This window comes from Solanum pennellii, chromosome 9 (genome assembly GCF_001406875.1).
Source record: "Solanum pennellii chromosome 9, SPENNV200".
Classification (NCBI taxonomy): Eukaryota; Viridiplantae; Streptophyta; class Magnoliopsida; order Solanales; family Solanaceae; genus Solanum; species Solanum pennellii.
The window spans coordinates 44875881-44894936 of record NC_028645.1 but is presented as its reverse complement, the minus strand read 5'-3'; the positions used below and the strand labels follow the sequence as shown (position 1 = coordinate 44894936).

General features: G+C 37.1%; 1 long non-coding RNA gene across 1 annotated transcript; it reads left to right on the top strand.

Moving 5' to 3' along the window:
* The first annotated feature begins 11256 nt into the window (after positions 1-11256).
* Positions 11257-13737, top strand: LOC114078619. Its single transcript, XR_003580270.1, has 2 exons — positions 11257-12138; positions 13632-13737. It is a non-coding gene; the product is annotated as an uncharacterized LOC114078619 (long non-coding RNA).
* Positions 13738-19056: the final 5319 nt, after the last annotated feature.

Genomic DNA, 19056 nt, shown 5'->3' with positions numbered 1-19056 from the left:
TTTATCCCCGCTGAATGATATAGTTAGACAACTAACATGAGCAGGCGACTAGATGCTTGATACTCGACTAGTACAATTAACTCTGTAAATCAGTAACTTGACAACTAAAATTAGTTCTAAGTCAAAAATATAATACATGAGATTTATTTTACCAATATAATTTAATAAAAATAGTTAATTGACAGATCTTTTGGGTTCGATAATTGGTTCTTTTAAGAGCCAGTATATTACTTGCGTGACCGCAACACTTGTGAGTGCAATTGGGAGCAACAAGTTTTTGGCGCTGCCACAAGAGAATTAGAAATTAACTATTCTTCTAGGTTATACTTGTTCTTTTTATTTATTTATTTTTTGCTTTTTAGTTGGTTTTTTTTTAAAAATTATTATTTTTTCTTTCTTTGAATAATTTGGTACTCTTATTGATATGGATGATTGGGATAGATCGTACTTGGGTGAAGAATGTCATTTATATCATATTTGTGGTTTATACTTGTTCTTTTTATCTATTTATTTTTTGCTTTTTTAGTTGTTATTTTCAGAAGTTATTATTTTTTTCTTTGAACAATTTTGTACTCTTATTGATATGAATGATTGGAATAGATCTTAGTTGGGTGAAGAATGTCATTTATGTCATATTTGTGGTCGTCCATATATTCATTGAAATGGTTGCCCTAATTCTTATTACCTTCCCCCCCAACTCCTATTATGATTCTTCTGTTATTTGTGCTCTTTGTAGGGGCAATGAAGCGTAGAATGCAAAAGAAGAGGCATACAATGTGAATTCACTTATCATGCTAGACAAAGTTAATCCATGAATCACTGAATAAATATTTGAATGTAGGGGAGATCACATAAAAATAATGAAATTGCAGGATGAGATGGATGTTATTCAACTAGAAATTAAAATTAAGCTAAATTAGAAGATATTGATGCCCAACACGGAAAAGTTATGGAGAAACAGAGATATTAAGCAAATTTTGCCTAAAAGAAAAAACTCAACTTCTAAAATTTCTAGAGTATTCGTGATGGTCTAACATACATGACAACCCAACCAATTCAAGGAAGAGTTGAGCTCACACACACAAAAAAAAAAACAGATCAATTTGACTCAGATATTCATGGCATGGAGGCTGACTTGATAAAAAGATTAAGGCATCTGAAGCCCAATTACCAATTGTTATGGATGATGACTTATTGATACGCTCAAACTTACTTCTCAAATAAGAAGTAAAGCGGTCGTATCAAGTAAAGAACCCAACTAATGAGGTTGGGATCGATCCCACGAGGAAAATACTTCAGATTTAACTTTATTCTATTATTACTAATATTTAGTCAACTATTTCCCTAGAAAAAAAAAGATAAAAAAGGGGTTTTTATTTCTAAATTAATGAAAATAATTAACTAAATTAAAGTAAACAACTAACAGATTCAAATCTCGAAGCTTAATCAATTAATAAAAATAACTAGGGCTTAAGTGTTCTCCGCAGGTTCCTAACTTGATAAATTTAACTATAACAATTCTTTCCTAGTATCTTGCATGTAAAGTGATAAGTTATGTATCTCTAAATCCTTGGTCTGGCATCTAGAAAATTTCACTCCGCACCTTGGTCCGGCTACGTGTGTTGCTATACTAACCCTTACCTTTACCTCATATTAAGCATTGTATTCGATATTTGACTAAGTTATTACCTCGTACCAACCGACACTATCCTATTAGATAGTGTACACTAAATCTATGTTGATAATTCTTTTCCTATTATCTACCTCCTTGGTCCGGCAAGTAGCATTAAGACGAGTTCTAACGTTGGCCATCCATTAAAAAAACTTCTAAAGGAAAGAATTATCAATACATGCAAGACACTATTCTAGAATTGCTATCTCAGTTAGATTTTACCTTATTACTCACCCATGGTTCCCACAACCCTAGTTATGGAGTTTAGTTACCCATGGTCATAATCACACTATTCATATATTTAATATAAGAATTGATGCACTTACTTTAATGAGAAAGAATAAAACAGAAATTCACTTGATTAATCAACAAAACACCAACAATCAATTCCAGAAAAAGTGTATCAATTACTGAAATTAATTCTTCAATACTTGAACAAGAGAACTAAAAATTATCGAAAAGTCTAACCAAAAATCTAACAGTCTAACCCCCCAAAAACTAGGTTTTCCAACTATTTATAATAAAAACAAAAACCTAATAAAAGAAGGATTCTAATTACTGAAAATCTGTCCAAACGGAACTGAGTCGACGGAACTCGTGACGGACTCTAGTGGTCACGATAGGCCGTCATGGCCTCCGTCGTCCCATACTTCACAAATTCTTCTGCTGCTTTCTTCATTACCCTCAACGAATAGGTATGACAGACCGTTCCAAGCACGACGGTCCGTCGAGGGTATCCGATCCATAATACTTTAACTTCTTGGTATGTGGGTACTGGGACTACTCTCTGATCATTAGAACGAACCAGCAGGACGGATCGTCGTGGCTATGACGGTCCGTCATGGACTTCCGTAATCCCACACTAGGTCAGACTTCTCCATATTCCTTCAGCAACTTCTCTCCTCACTAAGATGCCACCTACGGACCGTCACAGACTCGATGGACCATCATAATCTCCGTAGGGTGGCCGCTTCTGCATTTCTCGCTCAAAAACATCCGCGTTCATCTTTGGTCAGATTTCCTGCAAATAAGGACAAACTTACATAAAAATCAATACAAAAAGGCTTTTGGACACACACTAAACTTAAGGAAAAAATATTAAAAATACCGTGAAACCACGGTACATCAACACCCTCAACTTAAATTCGTTGTTTGTCCTCAAGCGACGCACTATGACTCACTACAAAATTTTTGTAGAAGAGTATCCATATTTTAGCTTTCGCAATCATTTGGCTATCAATCCCGATCATTCTCATCATGTTTATGCATGTTGTCACTATTAGGCTTGAATTATGTGGAACTAGACCATGACACAGACTCACCACGCACTGACACCTATCCTCTTCAATTTCTCACCGAGGTGCTAATATTTCCGGTATTGCAACTAGTGTCCTCACTTCAAAACAATATCCTCATTTTTCACACAATAATTTTAGTTTGAGTATAAGGATTACTTTTCAACACTCACTCTCAAAACAAATTCACAACTCATTCATACATATTGCCATAAGCTTGCCCTTATTTTCACTACTTTCAGTTCGCCATACAACTCTTTGGATCACGATAGGACTTTCTTATCTTGTAACATAGGCTCAGGGTCAGGTAGGGTATATTTAGGTATAATTTAGTGACTTGTTTCCCTCCTTGACATATCGGCTAAACGTACCACCTTTTTATCGTTTTATTTCGCCCAATTTCTCTATTTTCTTTTTATCTTGCTTTTTTCCCTTTCTTATCCTTATATGTAAGTGACTTCTCTTTTTTCTTTTTAGTCAGTTCTGTTTTGTTCTTTATTTCTCTTCATTCATTCAACCCACTTTTTGGAGTATTCCTGATAACAGACACCCTCAACTCATCACTTTGCCATGAGTAAAGGTTCACAATACCCACGGTTGGGTCAGGGCCATTTACCCTCAACTTAAGCTTTTGGCATAAACTGAGATGCACATGTCCAAGAAGGGACCAGGGCCAACAGATTGTTCCCAGATAAGATCAGTTGGGTGAAAAATAATAATCTGTTTTTAGGCTCAAATCATTTGAATCAATACAGGATTAACTTCATTTTTTTAATTTCGAACATAGGCCTATGATCCTTTCCTAATTGTTCATTTTGGCTTACTTTTAGCAAGACTAACCAGACAAGTTCTAGCTCAGTCTCAATGGTGGATCCTTCGAATTTTCCTCAAACTCACTTGACATTCATTACATTCCAAGATTATTAGACACCTAGTTCGAGTCTTAGATTCAAGGTCATGCAGTAGTGTATCTCTATGTCATGTTTAGAGTCACACAATTATCAATTACTATGCCTAGTCATGCATCATTTTCATATCGGGATATCATATTTGTTTTAGCCATCATGCTTCAGAGTTAACTATGTACACAAGATATAACATGCCGGTTCAAGAATAAAAGTAATCAGTCTTTTGGGGAAAAAGAACACAGGCAAGAAAACCCCAAAAGAGGATCGTGAATTAGGCTACTCAAACTTCACCCTAGCACTCACTTTCCATTTAACCCACCCCCAACAAAAATATATGCAATTGTCCCCAATGCATAAAAAAACTGAAATACGAGAGTGGCAGGTGAAGCAAACATGAGGCGCAAAGTGCCGGCGATCAGCAAGCTGGTGGGTACGGTTCCCCAGAACCCACTACCTCTGTAGTCTGGACACCCTCAGTAGTGTCCTCATCAGCAACAGCACTATCAGTCGTGCCTCCCGCTGTCTCCGCATCTTTGGAGGAGCAGTGAAAAACGACGGACCAGGTGACGACCCGTCGTGAGTATGACGGACTGTCATGGGGTCCGTCATGTATTACTTCAACAATGTTTATTTGGAGACCCTCAGAAGGAATGTCTTTGACAGTTATGACGGATATTCAGGACGGACCGTCGTGACAATGACGGTCCATCGTCGATGTCCGTCGTGGGGCACTTAGAAAAAGTATGTAGACCATTAGGAGAAGGGTCTCTTACCGTTATGACGGATATGCCGGACGGACAGTCGAGGGTACGACGGTCCGTCGTAGATGTCCGTTAGTGGACACTTAGAAAAAAAAATGGAGACCCTTAAGACAAGGGTCTCTGACAACCATGACGGTTGTGCAGGACGGACCTCTCCAACTTTTACTTAGTGTCTTTTGACAGACATCTAGGACGGACCGTCGTGGGTACGACGGTCCGTCATAGATGTCTGTCAAAAGACACTAAGTAAAAGTTGGAGATTTTGAAAAAAAATGAAAAATGTACCTGGAACGACGGATTCATGCGACGGTCCGTCGCAAGCGTGATTGTCCGTCGATGTATCCATCAGTGAATGTTGCAGAGTGATTTTCTGCAGAATTTCCTGGTGATGTGCTACCTAAAAATTTAAAACCCATTAGTAGAAAATGCTACCATTACTAGAAAGAGAACTATAGTTGGGTTAGAGGATACGTATTGGGTTGCCTCCCAACCAGCCTGATTTAACGTCGCGACACGACTGAAGACACTTGATTACTCAGACTTCATCAAGAAAACAGTACTACCCTTTTCCGGCAAGTCTATCCAACATCTGATCCATGAAGGGCATAGGAAAATGGTCTTTTTCGGTCCATGCATTTAATTTATGGTAATCCATACACACCCTCCATCCAGTAACCGGTCTCATTGGAAAAAAATCATTTTTCTCATTGGGGACCACAGTCATTCCCCCTTTCTTAGGTACACACTAAACTGGGCATACCCAACTACTATCGGCGATCGGATATATTACTCTGGCATCCAACTATTTAATGATTTCCTTCTTCACGACCTCTTGCATAAGTCGATTTAAGTGTCTCTGGTGCTCAATGCTTGGCTTATGATCGGGCATGAGTTGGATTTTATGAGAACAAATACCAGGAGGGATCCCAATAATGTCCGCAATAGTCCACCCAATAGCTCTTTTGAACCTTTTTAGCACTTTCACCAAACTTTCAACTTGTTGTTCATTCAGGTCTGATGCAATGATTACCGGCAAAGTGTCACCATTTCCTAAGAATTCATACCTGAGATGAGGTGGGAGAGCTTTTAGTTCTAACTTTGGAGCCTCCTGTATAGATGGTTTTGCGGGTGGAGACTCGCGATTCTTCATGTCTAACTCATATTTCTTCGGTTTAAACTGAACATCACCACGATCAAGAGTCACGACTAATGACCCATACTCTTCAATGCAATCGCAAAATTCATTATCACTGCCACTAATGCTTCTACACCTAGACGTTCTTCTATTCGTGTCTCGGATGACTTACCAACTTTGTAGGATATAGCAGATACAGATTGGAGCTCACCACTCTGCCTCGTGAACCTACAAATGTTGAAGGTCACTTCTTCATTGTTCAACCAAAATTTCATTTGCCCCTTTTCCATATCAACTAAGGTTCTACCCGTAGCAAGGAATGGCCTCCCAAGAATGATAGGCACTTCAAAATTGACTTCACAATCAAGAATAACAAAATCTGCCGGAAATATGAACGACTCCATTTTTACTAGAACATCGTGGAGTATCCCTATAGGCCTTTTTACATTTCGATCGGCCATCAGTAGCCGCATCGCAGTGGGATTTGGATCACGCAAACCGAATTTCTTGTAAGTCGAGAGGGGCATGAGATTTATGCTTGCCCCCAGATCACATAATGCTTTCGCAAAATGTAATAACTCGATTGTACAAGGAATAGTGAACACACCTGGATCTTCTTTCTTTTGTACTAGAGATCTTGTAGCAATAACACTACAATGCTGCATTCTATCATCATCCTCAAAAGTGATCGATCTTTTCTTTGTAACCAGATCTTTCATAAACTTGGCATAACCGGGCATTTGATCTAGAGCTTCTACCAAAGGGACATTGATAGAAAGCTGCTTCAACATTGTTATAAAACGCCGATATTTACCATCCCCAGTCTCTTTCACTAATCTTTGAGGAAAGGGGGGGTAGTGGTCTAGGCATGGGAGTTACCTTTTTAGGCACTTCAGCATCTTTTCCTGTGTTATCTTCTACTTCACCACTAACCTCTACCACTTTATCATTATCTTTTATCACCTTTTCCTCATTAGACGCCATAGGTCGGTCAATGGTTTGCTTACCACCCCGAGTACTGATTGCCATACAGTGTCCATCATTTTTTTGGATTTTGGACAGTATTGCAAGGAAGAGTGCCGGGTTGCCGCGTGTTCACAGTCGCAGATAATTGGGCCATTTGCAACTCAAGCTGCTTAATCGATATTGCATGTGTATCGACTTTCTGCCCAATACCCGCTAAATCACTCCTTAACTCTTTAATGTGCTCATCACTAGCATCGAACCTCCTCATCATTTTGTGCAACATATCCTCAACTCGCGCCATACTACCTCCACCATCATGGTTATAGTTACCATAATTTCGACCTTGGTTTCCTTGACCTTGGCGCCAATTCTCCTGATTTGAGCCTTGGGCATTCGGTCTGAAACCCCCCGTCTGCTCATTTGGTGGTGATGGTTTAGACAAGTAGTTCACCGCATTTATCTTTTCTGCACCCCTAGTGACATGTTTTAATACCAACCCAAGCTCAGTTCTCATCTGAGCCATCTCTTCATGAATCTCATGTGTGGCTGGGTTGTGTGTGGATTGCACTGTGAAGGTATTTCTTCCAGTATCTGACTTCCTAGTACTCCAATCTTTATTATTCCTGGAGATTTTCTCTAACTTTTCAGCAATCTCGGCATAAGGACACTCCCCATAAGAACCACCCGCTATAGTATCCAATACCACTTTACTATTATCATCTTGTCCCCGATAGAAGTATTCCTTCAGTGACTCATCATCTATGCGGTGATTGGGGACACTTCTAAAAAATGAAGTGAATCTATCCCAAGAACTGCTAAGTGACTCTCCTGGTAATGCCACAAAGTTGTTCACTCTGTCTTTGTGATTTAGTTTCTTGGAGATCGGGTAATAACGTGCTAAGAAAACGTCCCTTAGTTGGTTCGAAGTGAAAATTGAGTTATAAGAGAGCTCAGTGAACCAAATAGCAGCCTCTCCCGTCAGTGAGAGAGGAAATACTCTTAGCGCTATTACATCCAAATTCAAATCAGGCCTCCCTCCACAGATTTTACACACTGCCCTTACCTTAGCTATATGGGCATGTGAGTTCTCAGAAGGTAGCCCTGACAACAAACCTCTAGCAGAGAGCATTTGCATCAGACTACTAGTTACCACAAAGGTGTGGCCTTGTGGTAGAGGGGGAAAGACAGGTGGCTCATCAGAGTCTGCAATATTATCATAACCTCTATAGTATTCTTGAGGACGTGGAGCGGGATTTTGTCCCCTTTGTTGATTTTCACCAAGATCATCAGGTAATAACTGACCATGAGCATCAACTGGAGCTGGGATGTTCTGGTTTGGATCATCATCGTTAATACCCAAGTTTTGATTCATATTGCATAGTGTACGCTTTAATTCGTGGTTGTAGGGAAACAAGGGTTCTCTTTCTCTACGTGTATTTGGCATACAAGGAAGTTAGTTCTGCAAGAATAAAAAACAATAGAAAAGTAAAATTAAGAAAATATTGACTAAACTTTAATCATAAGTTTAAGTTAATCAAAATGCTACTTTCCCCGACAGCGGCGCCAAAATTTGATACGCTCAAACTTACTTCTCAAATAAGAAGTAAAGAGGTCGTATCAAGTAAAGAACACAACTAATGAGGTTGGGATCGATCTCACGAGGAAAATAGTTCAGACTTAACTTTATTCTATTATTACTAATATTTAGTCAACTATTCCCTAGAAAAAAAAGACAAAAAGGGGGTTTTTATTTCTAAATTAATGAAAATAACTAACAAAATTAAAGTTAACAACTAACAGATTTAAATCTCGGAGCTTAATCAATTAATAAAAGTAACTAGGGCTTAAGTGTTCCCCACAGGTTCCTAACTTGATAATTCTAACTATAACAATTCTTTCCTAGTATCTTGCATGTGAAGTGATAAGTTATGTATCTCTAAATCGTTGGTCCGGCATCTAGAAAATTTCACTCCGCACCTTGGTTAGGCTACGTGTGTTGCTATACTAACCCTTACTTTTACCTTATATTAAGCATTGTATTCGATATTTTACTAAGTTATTACCTCATACCAACCGACACTAGCCTATTAGATAGTATACACTAAATCTATGTTGATAATTCTTTTCCTATTATCTACCTCCTTGGTCCGTCAAGTAGCATTAAGGCGAGTCTAACGTTGGCCATCCATTAAAAAGACTTCTAAAGGAAAGAATTATCAATACATGCAAGACACTATTCTAGAATTGCTATCTCGGTTAGATTTTACCTCATTATTCACCCATGGTTTCCACAACCGTAGTTATGAAGTTTAGTTACCCATGGTCATAATCACACTATTCATATATTTAATATAAGAATTGATGCACTTACTTTAATGAGAAAGAATAAAATCCAGAAATTCACTTGATTAATCAACAAAACACCAACAATCAATTCCAGAAAAAGTGTATCAATTACTTAAATTAATTCTTCAATACTTGAACAAGAGAACTAAAATTATCGAAAAGTCTAACCAAAAGTCTAATAGTTTAACCCCCCAAAACGACGTTTTTCCAACTATTTATAATAAAAACAAAAACCTAATAAAAGAAGGATTCTAATTACTGAAAATCTGTCCATACGCGTCTGAGTCGACGGACCTCGTGAAGGACCTTAGTGGTCACGACGGGCCGTCATTGCCTCCTCCCTACGATGCCACCTATGGACCGTCACAGACTCGACGGACCGTCGTAAGCTCCGTAGGTGGTCTCTTCTGCATTTCTCGCTCAAAAACTTCCGCCTTCATCTTTGGACAGATTTCCTGCAAATAAGAAAAAACTTACATAAAAATCAATACAAAAAGGCTTTTGGACACACACGAAAAAGCATTGAAAATACCGTGAAACCACGGTACATCACTAACTAGTGGAGCAAACGGAGGAATTCCAACCATTAAACTATACTTTATTCCTTAATATCGATTTTGAGAAAGAGTACAAAAGTGAGAATGTTGTAAATAATGCTACTTCGGAGTTGAGGTAACTTGAATCTCATTCAAAACACTTTCATCTGAAATCTGAACTAATTAATGAGTGTATTGATGAGGAACAAGGCTCCTACGTTCTAATATTTTTTAGTCCATGTAAACAAAACGACATTCCTCACCTAAGGGCCAAGAGTGCATAATGCGACATATATTACTTGGTTCCTTTATCTTTAAACCACCTCCCACTGAGAGGAGAAGAAAAATAGATGCAGAGTTAGGGGGTAAAATTCATAAGTTCAAAGTGGAAAGAGAAGTAGTAAATTTATTTGTGTCGTACCGCAATGTTATATTAAGCGATTATTGGGAGGCGACCCAATTTATAGTGTAATGTTTTTGTAGAGTCATTTTTTGTGTAGTTTTTATAGGTTTTGGAGAAGTCTGAATATCCAAAATTTGGAGCTAAGGAGAATGTTTGAGTTTAAGTTTGGGGTGCGTATGACCTTTGATGAATATAAAGAGAACATGCTACTAGCTAGGCCTAAAGGCCTCAAAGAGTTTTTCAAACTCTTGTTTTGAATTTCATTTGATGCTTTGGGGAAATAACATCTTTTTAAGTGTGAGGTTTAAGAATAAGTTCCTTGTTTTTATTGTTTTATTGAGTCTTTCATTTTTTTAGGATGAGTTCCTTGACATTTGTTTTCAGTTAGTTTCCTGAGGATAGTCCTTTTGAACCGAATGTTTTTATTTTCTTTAGGAATAACTTTTTTTTCAGAGAGAAAAGAAAAGACCATTTTGAGTGGTGTGATACTTTCTACTTAGGTATAATTTTTTAGTGGTACTTTCTTGTGAATGTTTGAACAAAAATGCATATTCTTTGACACCTAAACTCATGGTTGTGACTTTGTAGATAACTTATTTTTTACTTTGTTATGATCATGTCTCTCTTAGAAGTGGAATTGGTCCATGTTGATTGACACTTGTTCCATGTGTGGTGAGTGTTGACACCCAACTTTGACCCTCCCCGATAATAATTAATTGACGAGTCTCTTAATTCTAAATGATTTGAAATAATTAGATTTTGTAACGTTAGAATGTTTTTAAGCTATTTTGAATTAATCTTACCGCTTTTCATAATTTTAGTAATATAAATGTTTTATATAATTTTGTACATAATTAGTATATTTTATAAACATTTCAAGATAATTCATCTCAAAAACTTTTTTGTTTTAATAATTATTTTTATTAAAATAGTTAAATTATGATTATATTTTTGAATCATTAGCTTACAATTAAATTAATTATTTTATTTCGCTAAGATCAAGAAGTTCATTAATTAATTTTTATTAATTCGTCTTATTCAATGTTTAGTCAAATCATCATATAAGACCAATTTAGCTAATTTACCAATCTTTAAGACCAAGCTTGAGGCCCAAATTATTTTACCTTGCCCTTTTTCTGACCCAACCAACCCAACAGACTCAATTCCCTTTCAAGTTCTTTTCATCAGAGACCTGACCTATCCAATATCTCACAAAAATTGGCCCATTAACTTACCCAAAATCATTCAACCAATTTGATATTCTCCAACCCATTCCTTAGACTCGACCCAGCCCTCTCTTTTTTCCAAAAGGAGAATACCCAACACTTAAAAAGTCCCAGAAGTTTTCCCAAAATGACTTTTTAACGGCGTCTTCACATCGTTCAAGTAGCTCTGCGCGTGAGCATCCCTCGGACTACTGTACGTGCTTCATGCCTCTTAACGCGAGATCGAGTGGACAGACAACGGCTCAAACGCCCGCAAAGCAGACGGAGATGGACGGAAAGTAGTCCCAACGTCTTTTTCTCCATTTTGCTCATGTAGTAAAGTAGTTGTATGTCCTGGCAGCAAGAGCAGACGCGAGTCGTCCTTGTAGCGCAAGACGAGGACAAGTCGCCAAGCAAGGACGATTGGAATTGATCCAAGCCCTTCAAGCCGTTGCCATCGTCCAGAGTTTTCTGAGATTTAACCTTTAATATCGTACAAGCATCTATTTATTTGGCAGAATTTTTTTGAAATTTGAGTTGTGATTTTGGGGAGTTCCATTATCGCCCATTTCTCTCCCAAAATCAAACCCTAATCTCCCCCTATAAATAATCTCTTACTTTTCAGAAAGAAAAAAGAGGAGATAGAGAAATTTTTTTGGAGTTAGACGATTTTGAAAGAAAAAGAAAAATTTGGGTTAGACAAAGTTATAGAAAATAAAAGAGCTTTAAGAATCAATCAAGTATTTGAAATAAAGAGGGAGTAGATTTTGAACAGAAAGTTCTTCGAGGTTTAGTTCGGTTATGGGCTCTCATTCTTTTGGTTCAATCTCGCAAGTTTATTTGAGTCTTCCTTTGTGTGATAGTCGCTGCCTCTTCTGCTCATTCCGACTCGGTTCGCTGCCCTGAATAAGGTAAACCACTCAAAATCCCTTTGGTTTCTTTCAAGCTATTTATGTTGGCTATTTGTAGCTCTGTGGAGTCTAGACGAGCTTGTGTGATGTGTTCGAAGTTGTTAGTTCACGTTTCTCTTTCCTCTAAAGCCTCTGTTCATGTCCTTTTTCTGTTTCTTTCTTTTTTTGATTTAATGTTCGATCAAGATCACATCGTCGACTTACGTTATCCCTCAAATGCGTAGCAATTTGTTCATTGATCTATTATTTTTGCGCAACTTAGACATTTTTGGGGTTGAAAGTACATTCATGCAGTTGACTGCTTTTTAACATGGTTTATTACTGTGTGAATGTGATAACAAGATGGTTTGTGTTTGTAATAACCTGCTATGTTTTCTCTGTATCATTGCACCCTTTGCTGATAATTTTCGTTATGTTTGATAAAGCTTGACTGATTTGTTCTTCTTCAAACAGAAGTGTTGTCTTTGTCTCGTTAAATTTTGAGGATTTATTTGGACTTGTACATCTCTTAGTTGCTTCTCATGTAGCTCATAAAATGTCATATTGTGGACATGCCTAATCTTTCCGCACATATATGTACATATATGCATTTTCAATTTTTTTTTAAGAATTGAATGAGCCTGCGGGTAGTGTGTCTTGGTGAACATTACGCTGAATTCGAAGCCTCTCAATAGGGATTTTAGATGTTGTTGTATTTATTTGTTCATAAAATCATCATGGTGTTCAAATGAGAAGTCGAATGTATGTCGCTGACTTATTTCGTCTCCAAATCGTGCCTGGATTAATTTCTTTATAATTTTTTAAATATTTTTTGGTTTTGAGTTAAAATGAGGTTTGAGCACATCTAAACTTTAAATTATATTTTTTTATCACTATTATTTCTTCCCGTATGATGATGTGATGTCATACATAATAAGGAGTTTGATGGATAGTTAAGCGATAATAGATTGTTCGTGCGTACCACTTTGACAAAAAATAAGAAAAAACATTTTATCAATCGTAGGCAACTTCTGGAAACTTTCTTATTTTCATGGCTTAATGTATTAAATTTGGAATCTAAGGATATTAATTCATGTGATAGGAAGTGTGCATTAATCCATTTCCCTTCTGTGGGTCGGTAGCTTTTGCATAGAACAAGTTGTAGATTTATTGTTATTTTGTGTTGAACCGAGTTGCTCAATATTGTGTGGTTTCGTACTTATGTGTTTTATTTATTCTGCTACATGTGAAATCTGCCCGGGGTCACTATAAAATCCAATCTATCTCCGACATTTCGAGAGAGGCACAAAGGCTCAAAATTTCTCCTTCTAGTCTCTCGGCCTTAAAATTGATGAACAGGTCCCCCAAACTTGGAGAATATGAAACAAATTGTAGAATTGAAGTCTTGTGGCCAAAATCCCATTTTTTGTTTATTTTATGTTGTATTTTATGTTGTATTTTATTATTTTTAGGCTTAAGCCCTTGTAACGTTTTCCTTATTATTATTTTGCTAGAACTTAGGACAGGTGCCAAATGGAAATGGGTCAAAACCCCCAAAAGAAATGGGTCCAAATACCGGTCCAGGCGGACATAAATCGAATTTGGACCCAACTCTCTCTCTCTCTCTCTATCTCTTTTACTTTACCGTATATTTACTTTTTATTGGTTGTCTTTAGTCTTAGGGTTAAAAACTCAAATTCCCCGAAAGACGCCACTTTGTTTTAGTTGTTTAAACTAAATTGATTGTCTTTATCTAAACCTAAAAAATAAATAAACTTTGCAAGTTAAGTAAACTCACTTAAGTGGTAAGTCGGTTTCTTACCCTTTTATAGATTTCAAATAAAGGTGAATTAAATTAAAGCATTTTAGCCAAACTAAGTTAGTTCTCGGATAATTGCAAGTTAGCAAATATTTTAGTTGCCGTAAAACCTTCCTAAAATGTAAATATGAATTCCCGATCCCCTTCTTAAAGTTTTCTTAAGATTTTCTGTTTAAATCTTTTGAAAACTAAGTTTTCTTGATTTTTGTTTAAAAATTCAGTGGCACCTCTAAAAATGTCTAAAATCTTGCAAAATATTTTCTTATAAGTAAAGCAGAATGGTGACTCTGCTGGGAAATTGAAGGATTATAACCTTAAAACTAAACTTATTTGGCTATGTGAAATAACTGTCTATTTCTGTCCTTATCATGTTATATCAACTGTGGCATTTTCATGGCATATTTCCATGAAAAAACAAATAGTTTGCATTAGGATAAAGGGAGTTACATATCTTACCACAACTTCTTTCAGAAAACACACAAGTCTTTCTTTAGAAGAAATAAACGAATTGTTGCGTTGCGGTAATCCAACGTCGTTTGTTAGCTTCACCTCATCGTCTGTCCGACTCGGGTAACCGTCACTTTTGAACCAATTCTAGTCAACCTAAGATATAGCGAAACCGAAATCAAATCTAAAAATTAATCTAAGATGGCTTAACACCCAAGGCGTATTGAGTCCATTATAAAGATCACCTTGAGTCCAAAACGGCCCACGGTCTAATCCGACGATCATGCTTACATGTTTAAATTTGAAGGTTATATATGTAACTTGAAAAAATAATTGTTCCTTGGGGCTAGAGAGTTTAATAGTTTGTACTAGTCGAAGAAAGAGTTGTACAAGCCACTAGTCCTTCCAAAGGCGTCGATATTTGGAGAAGAAAAGAAGTCCAGATTGAAGGACGTTATATGGAAACTTAGTTTAAGATCGTACCCCTGCGTGGACTGATTATTTGTACCCATTTTACCTACTGTGTATCCCCATTCAGTTTATTTATAAAGTTTGTATAAATTTGGGTTTTGGGACAATGAGATGTTTCAAATGACATATATATCCTTCGAATCGCTAGGTCTACCCTTGGCACAAAAGGGTCACAAGCATGTTTAGGACGCGATATTTTTCTGTATACTTGTATGCTATGTTACTTTGAATGAGGACGTTGTTAACCCACTCCTTTCAGGAAATTTCTGAAAAAATATACACAAGTCACTACTACAAAGTCCGACCAATTTTTTCGAGTCATGAGTTTCTCAAACAAAAGCAAATCTTATTACCAAATTCTGAAACATTATTCTATCATCTCAAGAAAAGGAAAATCACAGCTATGGATAAAGGTAGGGGTATCAAGATAGAGCCTACTGGGCAGAGGAAAATAGAACGAATCACGTAGGAAATTCAAGAGATTAGAGAAGAAGGATTCAAAGTCGAGATTTCAATGACAGTCTACAAAGCCGCAACTGCGATGCTGGATGAGGATTTGACGCCTAAGATGAAGAAAAAGAAATATACCGAGATAGAAAGAGAGGAATTGGGGAAGAGGTTGGATATGCTCTGACAGAAGATTAAGGAAAGGCAAGCAAGAGAAAAAGAGATTGATTTAGCCACCCGATACCCTCAAATTTACTTCTCGAAAAGAAGTATAAGCAGTCGTATCAAGTAAAGAACCCGACTATGAGGTTGGGGTCGATCCCACGAGGAAAATGATTTAGACTTAACTTTAACCTACAATTACTTCTATTTAATCAAGTCCTTTCCAAAAACAGGTAATAAAAGGGGGTTTTAAATAACAAAAGGAATTAAATATTTCTATGTAAACAAGTAGCAAGTGTGAATATTTGATATTTATTAAGTGCTGAGAGTAACTAGGGCATAAGTGTTCCTACAGGTTCATAACGCGGTAATTCTAGCTATAACAATCATTTTCTAGTATCTTGCATACAAAGTGGTAACTTATGTATCCCTAATTCCTTGGTCTGGAACCTAGGGAATTTCACTCCGCACCTTGGTCCAGCTACGTGTGTATGCTTTACTAAACCTTACCTTTACCTCATATTAACCATAATAATCGATGTATGGCTTATTGTTACTTCGCACCAATTGACACTAGCCTATTAGATAGTGTATACTAAATCTATGTTGATAATTATTTTCTTATTATCTACCTCCTTGGTCCGGCAAGTAGCAACAAGGAGAGTTCTAAAACGTGCACTCATTAAAAAGACTTCTAAATGAAAGAATTATCAATACATGCAAGACATTATTCTAGAATTGTTATTTTAACTAGTTTTTACCTTGTTATTTACCAATGGTTCGCACAACCCTAGTTATGGATTTAGTTACCCATGTTAATAATCACACAATTCATATTGATTAGACAAGAATTGATGTACTTATTTTGATGAGATTGAAGAAAATCTAGAAAATTACTTGAATAAATCAAAGTCTTGCAACAAGCAATTCCGGAAAGTAGAATATTTCCCAAAATCTCAAGTTCAATAACTAGGAAAATAAAACTGAAAAATACCGAAGAGTCTAACCCCAAATACGAGGTTTTTACAAGTATTTATAATAAAGAAGTCCTAACATAAAAAGGAAGTCTATTTAAGGAAAATCTTCCAAAAACGCGTCTGAGTCGACGGCCGGACCAACGGACCATCGAAGACACGATGGACCATCGAGGCCTCATGTCGTTCCACACTTAGAATCTTTTTCAGCTGCTTTCTTCTTCTATGCGTGTTACCACCGACGAAGTAGGATGACGGTCCGTTGAGTGCACGATGTCCCATCGATGACTTCCGTTTCTCCACACTTAGAATCTTGTCAAGACGGATACTGGGGATACTTTCTGTTAGAAATGACGGATGTGCAGGATGGTCTGTCGTGAATATGACGGTCCGTCGATATCTTCCGTAGCCCCACACTTGGTCAGAATACCCCGATCTTCCTTCACCAGCATTTTCTTCAGACGATGGTGTCCACAGACGAACCATTATTGTCTTCGTAGGTCATCACTTCTGCAATTTCAGCACAATTCTTCCGCATTTTCATTCTGGACAGTTTTCCTACAAACAAAGAGAGAAATAAATTAAAACTACTATAAAAAGGCATTAGACACACACTAAACTTAAGGAAAAAGTATTGAAAGTACCATGAAACAACGGTACATCAACACCATCAACTTAAATTCGTTGTTTGTCCTCAAGCGACGCACTATGACTCACCACAAAACCTTTGTACAAGAGTATCCTTATTTTAGATTTTGCAATTATCTGGTTATCAATACCGATTATTTTCATTATGTTTGTGAATGCTATAACTATAGGCTCGCTCATATGGATCAGACCATGACACAAACTCACCACACACCGACACCTATCCTCTTCGATCTCTCACCAAGGTACCAATTTTCTGGTATTGCAACTAGTGTCCTCACTTCAAAACAACATCCTTATTTTTCAGAGAATGATTTCAGTTTGAGTATAAGGCTTATTTTTTTCAACACTCGCTCTCAAAACAACTTCACACCACATTTATACCTGTTGCCATAGGCTTGCCCTTATTTTCACTTCTTTAAGTTCACCATAATAGACTTTGAGGATCACGATAGGACTTTCTTAGCTTGTGACTTAGGCTCTGGGTCAGGTAGGGTACATCTGGATGTATTTTAGTTACTTATTTCCCTCCTTGACATAACGGCTAAGCGTCCTACCTTTTCATCGTTTTATTCCGCCCTATTTCATCAATTTTTTTATATTCTTTCGCCTTACTTTTCTCCTTTCTTTCTCCTTTTGTGTAAGTGATTTTTTTTTATTTTATAAATTTTCACTTTTCTTTAAACTTTTCATTTTCTTTTGTTCTTTCTCTTTATTTATTCTTTCAACCCCACTTCCCGGAGCATTCCTCAACTAGCCACCCTCAACTCATGGTTTTGCCATGAGTCAAGATACACAATACCCAAGCTTGGGTAAGGGGAATGACAAGATTGTTTTCTGCATTAGTTATCCTCAATTTATGCTTTTGGCATAAGCTGAGATGCACATGTCCAAGGAGGAACCAGAGCCAACACATTGTTCCCAGAAAAGATCAGTTGGGGTGAAAATTAAAGGTCTATTTTGAGCTCAAATCATTTGGATCAAGAAAGATTAATTTCATTTGATTTTCTATTTATCTAGGCTAAAGATTGGCTATCTTGAACAAGGGCCTATGATCCTTTCCTAATTGTCTATAACAACTTACTTTTAGCAGGACTAACCAGGCAAGTTCTAGCTCGATACCACTGGTGGACTATTCAAATTTTCCTCACACTCAGTTGACATCTCATTACTCAACCAAATTATCAGACACCTAGTTCAAGTTTAAGATTTAGGGACATGCAGTGGTGTATCTCTATGTCATGCTTAGAGCCACACATTCATCAGTTACTATGCCTAGTCATGTAGCATTTTCTTTAAATCAGGATATCAATTTGTTTAGCCATCATGCTTCAGATTCCATTTCTGTACTATGTACAAAAGATACCAACATGCTGGTTCAACAATTAAATAACCAGTCTCTTGGGGAAAAAGAACATAGGCAAGAAAACACCAAGAAAGGATCGTGAGTTGGGCTACTCAGACTTCACCCTAGCACTCACTTTCCATTTACCCCACCTCCAACAAAAAGACATGCAATTGTCCGCAAATGCATAAAAGTATATAAAATAGGGTGGTAGGTGAAGCAAACCTGAGGCGCAAAGCACCGATGATCAACATGCTGACCCCTCCGTCGACAGTGCCCTAACTTAGAAAAATTTAATGAACATACCTGGGCACAACGGATCCTACCGACGGTCCGTCGATGGGATGACGGTCCGTCGATGGGTGCACCAGACCAATTTTCTAAAGATTGCTGGTGATTTGGTCGCTGCACATTTAACACCCATTGAGCTAATCTTTTTGTGTTTTCTGGACACGTTTTTCTGAACATAGACCCTACGCTCTAGCCAACATTCCTAAAGAAAAATAAGAGAACATTCAGACGTGACATAAGTAATAAAAGCAAAAATAATGCAACTATGCCTAGAAAATCACTAAAAACCTATAGTTGGCTAGAGGATACATATTGGGTTTCCTCCCAATCAGCGC